Here is an 8,124-nt window from a genome sequence, read left to right as displayed (position 1 = left end):
AGAAAGATTATGCAAACATACACACTATTGCTTTCTAGATGGTTATTCTGGTTTCTCTCAAATACCTGTGTCGGCTAAAGATCAATCAAAGACTACTTTTACATGCCCTTTTGGTACTTTTGCTTATAGACGTATGCCTTTTGGTTTATGTAATGCACCTGCTACCTTTCAAAGATGCATGATGGCTATATTCTCTGACTTTTGCGAAAAGATTTGTGAGGTTTTCATGGACGACTTTTCCGTCTATGGTTCCTCTTTTGATGATTGCTTGAGCAATCTTGATCGAGTTTTGCAGAGATGTGAAGAAACTAATCTTGTCTTGAATTGGGAAAAGTGCCACTTTATGGTTAATGAAGGTATTGTCTTGGGGCACAAAGTTTCTGAAAGAGGTATTGAAGTTGATAAAGCCAAGGTTGATGCTATTGAAAAGATGCCATGTCCCAAGGACATCAAAGGTATAAGAAGTTTCCTTGGTCACGCCGGATTTTATAGGAGGTTCATTAAGGACTTCTCAAAAATTTCTCGGCCTCTGACTAATTTATTACAAAAAGATGTACCATTTGTCTTTGATGATGATTGTGTAGAAGCATTTGAAATACTTAAGAAAGCATTAGTCTCTGCACCTGTTGTTCAGCCACCTGATTGGAATTTACCCTTTGAAATTATGTGTGATGCTAGTGATTATGCTGTAGGTGCTGTTCTAGGGCAAAGAGTTGATAAGAAATTAAATGTTATCCATTATGCTAGTAAGACTCTAGACAATGCTCAAAGAAATTATGCTACTACCGAAAAGGAACTTTTAGCAGTTGTATTTGCTTGTGATAAATTCAGACCCTATATTGTTGATTCTAAAGTAACTATTCACACTGATCATGCTGCTATTAAATATCTTATGGAAAAGAAAGATGCAAAACCTAGACTTATTAGATGGGTTCTCTTGCTGCAAGAATTTGATTTGCATATTGTTGATAGAAAAGGAGCTGAGAACCCCGTTGCAGACAACTTATCTAGGTTAGAGAATGTTCTTGATGACCCACTACCTATTGATGATAGCTTTCCTGATGAACAATTAAATGTCATAAGCACTTCTCGTAGCACTCCATGGTATGCTGATTATGCTAATTATATTGTTGCTAAATTTATACCACCTAGCTTCACATACCAACAAAAGAAAAAGTTTTTCTATGACTTGCGACATTACTTTTGGGATGACCCACATCTTTATAAAGAAGGAGTAGATGGTGTTATTAGACGTTGTGTACCTGAGCATGAACAGGAACAGATCCTACGCAAGTGTCACTCCGAAGCTTATGGAGGACACCACGCTGGAGATAGAACTGCACATAAGGTATTGCAATCCGGTTTTTATTGGCCTACTCTCTTCAAGGATGCCCGTAAGTTTGTTTTGTCTTGCGATGAATGTCAAAGAATTGGTAATATTAGTAGACGTCAAGAAATGCCTATGAATTATTCACTTGTTATTGAACCATTTGATGTTTGGGGCTTTGATTATATGGGACCTTTTCCTGCCTCTAATGGATATACACATATTTTAGTTGCTGTTGATTACGTTACTAAGTGGGTAGAAGCTATTCCAACTAGTAGTGCTGATCATAACACTTCTATTAAAATGCTTAAGGAAGTTATTTTTCCAAGGTTTGGAGTCCCTAGATTCTTAATGACTGATGGTGGTTCACACTTTATTCATGGTGCTTTCCGTAAAATGCTTGCTAAATATGACGTTAATCATAGAATTGCATCTCCATATCACCCGCAGTCTAGTGGTCAAGTAGAATTGAGCAATAGAGAGCTCAAATTAATTTTGCAAAAGACTGTCAATAGGTCTAGAAAGAATTGGTCCAAGAAACTGAATGACGCATTATGGGCCTATAGAACTGCATATAAGAATCCTATGGGTATGTCTCCGTATAAAATGGTTTATGGAAAAGCATGTCATTTACCTCTCGAACTAGAACATAAGGCATATTGGGCTATTAAAGAGCTCAACTATGATTTCAAACTTGCCGGTGAGAAGAGGTTATTTGATATTAGCTCACTTGATGAATGGAGAACCCAAGCTTATGAAAATGCCAAGTTGTTTAAAGAAAAAGTTAAAAGATGGCATGACAAAAGGATACAAAAGCGTGAGTTTAATGTAGGTGATTATGTATTGCTATACAACTCTCGTTTAAGATTTTTTGCAGGAAAACTTCTCTCTAAATGGGAAGGTCCCTACGTTATCGAGGAGGTCTATCGTTCCGGTGCCATAAAAATCAACAACTTCGAAGGCACAAATCCGAAGGTGGTAAACGGTCAAAGGATCAAACACTATATCTCAGGTAATCCTATAAATGTTGAAATCAATATTATTGAAACCGTAACCCCGGTGGAATACATAAGGGACACTTTCCGGACCGTCCCAGACTCCGAAAAGGAATAGGTATGTGGTACGGTAAGTAAACCGACTCCAAAACAATTTTTAAGGCAATATTTCTCCGTTTTGGAATATTTAGAAAAATAGAAAAATAAGTAGCAGTCCGGGAAGGCCACGAGGCCTCCACGAGGGTGGATGGCGCGCCCTACCCCTCTGGGCGCGCCCCCCTACCTCGTGAGCACCTCGTGTGCCCTCCGGACTCCGTTTTCTTGCACGATACGTATTTTAGTCGGTAAAAATTCATTGTATATACTCCCGAAGGTTTTGACTTTTGTATCACACAAATATCCTCTGTTTTCTATTCGAGCTATTTCCGTTGCAGATTTAGAGCACCATGACTTCTCCCTCCTCCAACAACTAAGAAAAGGATGCTTGGCTATTGAAGATAGAGTTGAAAAGAGAGGAACCAGAAGAGATCAACAAGGATGAAATGATCAAGAAGGCCATGGAGGTTCAAGCTCCGGTGGTGAAAGAAGAAGACATCCCTCAACCTTTACCTAACCTTTTCACTCCAACAGAGATTGAAGCCTTCAAGATGATTGAGTTAGCCCGCATACAGAACAAGTATCTCACACAGGAGAATATTTTGTTGAAGGATCATATTGCTGGGCTCAAGGGCATTATCCGTAAATTGGAGGAGCTTTTATGCTCGATGTGCGATTATCCATCGTCATCATCACCACCTCCATCACCTCCGAGGACATAATCACATGGGTATGGGCACTCCCCTTGGCAACTGCCAAGCTTGGGGGAGGTGCCCTGGTATCGTATCACCATCACAACTCCTATCTTTACCGTTTTTCTTAGTTCGATCCTTTTAGTAGTATCTTGATTTAGTAGAATAAAGTCATGGCATGATCTAGTTTTGAGTTTTGCTTTATGATCCTTCTTTGTAATCGAGTCCGTGAGCTATATAATAAAGTTTAGTGTTGAGTCAAGGGCTTGATTATTTTGCCATGATCTTGGGTGAATAGAAGAAAAAGAATAAAAAGAATCAAAGAGTTCATATTGATCTTATTGAAAGTAATGACTTCACATAGAAAGAGTATGATGATTAAAAGTTGTTGGGAGTTGGCAAATATAGCTTTGGTCATCGTTGCAATTAATAGGAAGTAATAAGGAAAGAGAGGTTTCACATATAGATATATTATCATTGACATCTTTTATGATTGGGAGCACTCATTAAAATATGACATGCTAAAGAGTTGAGGTTGGACAAGGAAGACAACATAATGAGTTATGTTTTCTTACATCTGAGATAAAGTATGTTGTCATGGATCCTCTAACGTGTTGAGCTTGCCTTTCCCCCTCATGCTAGCCAAATTCTCAGCACCAAGTAGAAATACTACTTGTGCTTCCAAATACCCTTAAACCAGTTTTGCCATGAGAGTCCACCATATCTACCTATGGATTGAGTAAGATCCTTCAAGTAAGTTGTCATCGGTGCAAGCAATAAAAATTGCTCTCTAAATATGCATGACTTATTAGTGCAGAGAAAATAAGCTTTGTACGAACTTGTTGTGGACGTAATAAAAGCGACGGACTGCATAATAAAGGTCCACATACAAGGGGCAATATAAAGTGACGTTCTTTTGCATTAAGATTTTGTGCATCAACCCTAAACGCGCATGACAACCTCTGCTTCCCTCTGCGAAGGGCCTATCTTTTATTATTATCCTCTACCTTATGCAAGAGTCACGGTGATCTTCACCTTTCCTTTTTCATTTTATCCTTTGGCAAGCTCAGCATGTTGGAAAGAACATGATATATATATATATATATATATATATATATATATATATATCTAATTGGATGTAGGGGAGCATGAATTATTATTGTTGACATTACCCTTGAGGTAAAAGGTTGTGGGGCAAAACTATAAGCCCCTATCTTTCTCTGTGTCCGATTAAAACTCCGTAACCACAAGTATTGCGTGAGTGTTAGCAATTATGAAGGACTAAGTGATAGTTGAGTATGTGGACTTGCTTTTAAGCTCTGACATAGACTCTTTCCGATGTTATGATAAATTGCAATTGCTTCAATGACTGAGGTTATAATTTTTGGTGCTCAATAAGGTTTCTGATTCATACTTTTGCATTGTGAAAAGATCATCACTTGAACATAAGTAATCATATGACAAAATCTATATATGTTGCTGTTATGGAAATAATCATGATGCCTTCATGTCCGTATTTTATTTTTATCGACGCCTCTACCTCTAAACATGAGGACATATTTATTGTTATCGGCTTTTCGCTTGAGGACAAGCGAGGTCTAAGCTTGGGGGAGTTGATACGTCCATTTTGCATCATGCTTTTATATCAATATTTATTGCATTATGGGCTGTTATTTCACGTTATGTCACAATACTTATGGCTATTCTCTCTTATTTTACAAGGTTTACATGAAGAGGGAGAATGCCGGCAGCTGGAATTCTGGGCTGGAAAAGGAGCAAATATTGGAGGCCTATTCTGCGCAACTCCAAAAGTCCTGAAACTCCACGGAATATCTTAAAATAAATAAAGAAAAATCGTCGCCAAAGATGAAGGCCAGGGGGCCCACACCCTGCTCACGAGGGTGGGGGCGCCCCCCCTGGGCGCGCCCCCTACCTCGTGGGCCCCCTGGTGGCTCTCCGACGCCCATCTTCTCCTATATGAAGTCTTTCGATGAGAAAAAATAGAAGGCAACCTTTCGGGACGAGACTCCGCCGCCACGAGGCGGAACCTTGGCGGAACCAATCTAGGGCTCCGGCAGAGCTGTTCTGCCGGGGACACTTCCCTCCGGGAGGGGGAAATCATCACCATCGTCATCACCAACGCTCCTCTCATCGGGAGAGGGCAATCTCCATCAACATCTTCACCAGCACCATCTCATCTCCAAACCCTAGTTCATCTCTTGTATCCAATTCTTGTCTCCAAGTCCGGGATTGGTGCTAGTAGGTTGCTAGTAGTGTTGATTACTCCTTGTAGTTGATGCTAGTTGGTTTATTTGGTGGAAGATCATATGTTCAGATCCTTTATGCATATTATTACCCCTCTGATTATGAACATGAATATGCTTTGTGAGTAGTTACGTTTGTTCCTGAGGACAAGGGAGAAGTCTTGCTATTAGTAGTCATGTGAATTTGGTATTCGTTCGATATTTTGATAAGATGTATGTTGTCTAGCCTCTAGTGGTGTTATGTGAACGTCGACTACATAACACTTCACCATTATTTGGGCCTAGAGGAAGGCATTGGGAAGTAATAAGTAGATGATGGGTTGCTAGAGTGACAGAAGCTTAAACCCTAGTTTATGCGTTGCTTCGTAAGGGGCTGATTTGGATCCATATGTTTCATGCTATGGTTAGGTTTACCTTAATACTTTTGTTGTAGTTGCGGATGCTTGCAATAGAGGTTAATCATAAGTGGGATGCTTGTTCAAGTAAGAACAGCACCCAAGCACCGGTCCACCCACATATCAAATTATCAAAGTACCGAACGCGAATCATATGAGCGTGATGAAAACTAGCTTGACGATATTCCCATGTGTCCTCGGGAGCGCTTTTCCTATTATAAGAGTTTGTCCAGGCTTGTCCTTTGCTACAAAAAGGATTGGGCCACCTTGCTGCACTTTATTTACTTTTGTTACTTGTTGCTCGTTACAATTTATCTTATCACAAAACTATCTGTTACCACTTATTTCAGTACTTGCAGAGAATACCTTGCTAAAAACCGCTTATCATTTCCTTCTGCTCCTATTTGGGTTCGACACTCTTACTTATCGAAAGGACTATGATAGATCCCCTATACTTGTGGGTCATCACACGTCTCCATATTTCTCACAGACCTAACTTCTCTCTCTCTCTCTCTCTCTCTCTCTCTCTCTCTCTCTATATATATATATATATATATATATATATAGGTTTGTCTCCTACTCTCTCGCTCACATACATACAATCTTTCCTGCCCTATTTGCTCCATCTTCGCAAGCTCTCTATACATCTTTCATTCACACATTGGGATGTGTTCAAAATGTTGCTTTATAATGTATCATGTAGAGTTATGGTTGGTTTTGTTGCATCCTACAAAGTAATGACTATGAAATGCATTTAGATTTTCATTTGACTGGGATTATGTGAGTTTGAGCATATTGTGAAGTACTATAGACCTCGTATACATCTTGGAATTCAACAATGATTCTAACTATTGAATTGTATAAACCATTACATTCGAAGTCAGTAGCCTAATATATTTATTTCACGATTACAACAAATGATTAATTCCACTACAAACTAAGAAAACAAATGTATACTCCCTCCGTTTTTATTTAAGTCTGTGTATTAGCATTGGTCAAACTCAAGTTTTGTAAACTCTCAGAAAGTTTATAAAAAAAATATTAACATATACAATAACAAATAAATACCATTAGATTCACTATTGAATGTACTTTCACATCATATATATTTGTTATGGTAAATGTTTATAATTTTCTATAAAATTGGTCAAACTTTAGGAACTTTGACTTTGGTCAAACCTAATATGCAGAGTTAATAAAAACAGAGGGAGTACTAGTAGTTACTAGTACAACTCGCCAGTTCCTTAGCCCAATCACCCAACACGCCAAAAAGGGAGTTCAGTGTTACAAAATTTTGAGGTCGGCGGAAAAATCTCATGTGAACCTGATTCGAGCAGTGCAAAGTTACCATCATACCCTTTGAAACAGGCCTATGGATGCTATTGGGTAGGGGCTGTTTTGGTAACTTTAGGTTCACCCTACCCAGCCAACCCACCCTGGCACCCGGAGTAGTACACCTGAATACTCCCCATTTTCTATCCCTATCACAAAATAGACTTCTCCATGGCACCGAAGCCTTCGTGCTCCTCCCCTTCTACATCGGCGCACTTGTCCACCGCAGCGCATCTTCCTCATCGAAGATGTCGTACAGCACACTGGAGCCGGTCCACCGTCGTCGTCGTACACGAAGCCACTTCCCCGGCACCGTCTTCCATGGTCTCGTATCTGCTTCCCGAAAGCCGACGCCAAACATAGAAGCACCACCGTCATGGACAATGAACTGACTCTTGTTGCCGACCATGATGCATAGAGGCCGCCGCGATCATCGTACTCCTCCTTGATTGGTAATGTGTATATTGAATGTCTTAGCAGTACATGTGCAGTTCCAATTTTGTTCATACCTAGCCTTCAAATTTCCTGGTTGCTATTGTTCTCGTAAAAGTAATTGGTTATAGATTGCATTGTCCAACATAATATCACCTTGTAATTGTGCGTCACTCCTGTATTGCACTGTGCTTGGGTAGGTTCTTCATCTGCAACCAGTAGTGTGGCAAATGATGGAAAGTTTTTTAGAACTAGCAAGATGCCCATGTGTTGCACAAAACATCAAGATGCATTTGTATGAGTAGTTTATCTTGTGGGAGAAAAGGATGAACGAGGGAAGGCCTTATCTGCAATGCGAAATTTCCATAGTTTCCTTCCTATCCGTCAGATATAAATCGGACGGCCTGTATTCCAGGATGGCAGGCACACCATCATCACCAACTCTGTTTTTATAAGAGTGCTGATAAATATAAATGTAAAATATAATATATAAGAGTAGAGAAGAGAGTAGAGATAGCAGGGATGTCGGGAAAGGATTGCGCACGAGGGGGGAAAGCGGTCGGGCGCTCTAGTTTTGGCATGCGGCGTCCG

This window comes from Triticum aestivum, chromosome 7B, assembly GCF_018294505.1.
Source record: "Triticum aestivum cultivar Chinese Spring chromosome 7B, IWGSC CS RefSeq v2.1, whole genome shotgun sequence".
Classification (NCBI taxonomy): Eukaryota; Viridiplantae; Streptophyta; class Magnoliopsida; order Poales; family Poaceae; genus Triticum; species Triticum aestivum.
This window is presented reverse-complemented; position numbering follows the sequence as displayed.